Here is a 1,545-nt window from a genome sequence, read left to right as displayed (position 1 = left end):
CACCCCACCCCTTACTGCTCGTTCTTAGTTTCTTATACCTGTCTTCTTACTGTCCTTCATTCTTTCGCACTGTTACCTTCTCATTTATACATGCTTTGGAAATCATTCCTGTTTGGGTTTTAATTATTATCATATATATTGATCACTCCCAAATCTCTTTCTGTAGCCTAAATCTGTCTATCAAACTCAGAATTACATAATTACCATTTATCTGTACTTTCAAAGAGAACTCCAATATAACACCTCCTCCAAGAAACAAACTTCCTATAGTATTTTCTTTTTTTTTTTTAATTTTTTTTAATGTTTTATTTATTTCTAGGAGAGAGAGAGAGACAGCGTGAGCAGGGGAGGGTCAGAGAGAGAGGGAGTCACAGACTGAAACAGGCTCCAGGCTCTGAGCTGGCAGTCAGCACAGAGCCCGACGCAGGGCTCGAACCCACGAACCGCTAGATCATGACCTAAGCGAAAGTCGGACGCTTAACCGACTAAGCCACCCAGGTGCCCCTCCTATAGTATTTTCTATTATTGTTCTGCCAAGGCAGAAACCTGAGAAGCAGTGATGAATTCTTGCATCTCCCACATAGGGTCATTCTTGTTGGAAAACCCTCCTCTCTCTCCCTTCACACCCATGGCCTCTGTGCCACACCTTCACTCTCTTTCAACCCCAGCTCTACCATCTTGCCAGAACAATTCCTCCAAAATGTGAGCTGATGATATCACTCTACTGTTTGCAGTCTCCTCATGGATCCTTGCTGCAATCATAAAGAAATCCAAATTCCTTAGCATAACATAAAGCTTCTTCATAATTTGGGCCATTTCCTGTCCGGCCTTACCTCTAGGTCTCCTCCTGTCTTGCTCTAAGTCCCTTCCAAGATGAAATACTGGTGACTCCTTAAAGTGCTCCCCTCACGTTCTGCCTTTCCAGATGCAGCTTGTCCACTTGGAATGTCCTTATCCCACTTGTGTTTCACTTGGCTAAAGTGCCCTTCTGAAGTTCATCAATCACTAACATTTCTCAGGTTTATCACGTGTTTGAGATACTGAGCTCCAGAGACAACTGCTGAACAGATTTAGTTTCTTCTTTCATGAAGCGTACATTTTAACAAGGGAGACAGTAATTAAACAGATAATTATACTAATAAATATGTAATTACAAGCTTAGGTGACGGTCATAAAGAAATGTAAAGAGTATGCTGAAAAATGGCCACAGTAGAATTTTCTTTTCCATAATAGTTATCATACTGCTTTGAAACTGTTTGTGAAGCTCCCCAACTAGGCTATGAGCCCCCTGAGTGCAGGACTTCTTTATTATTTCTCTTTAAATTTGCACTGCTCAAATGGATTTGGGTCCCAGAAGGTGAGGAGCAGTTATTTCTTCTAATGAAACTAAACTTGTACCTGTTGAAATAAAAGTTGACAGGGAGTTGGCTGTTTCTGGAAGTGTCATGAATTGTGGCATAGCGGGACAGTCTATTGCTTATGATTCAATGAAACCAATTCCCATATTTTAGAACACGTAAATGAATTGATCTCTAAGATCTCTTC

Source organism: Hyaena hyaena, unplaced genomic scaffold (assembly GCF_003009895.1).
Source record: "Hyaena hyaena isolate Hyena2069 unplaced genomic scaffold, ASM300989v1 scaffold_32, whole genome shotgun sequence".
NCBI classification, from domain to species: Eukaryota; Metazoa; Chordata; class Mammalia; order Carnivora; family Hyaenidae; genus Hyaena; species Hyaena hyaena.
Note: the sequence above shows the minus strand (reverse complement) of the source record.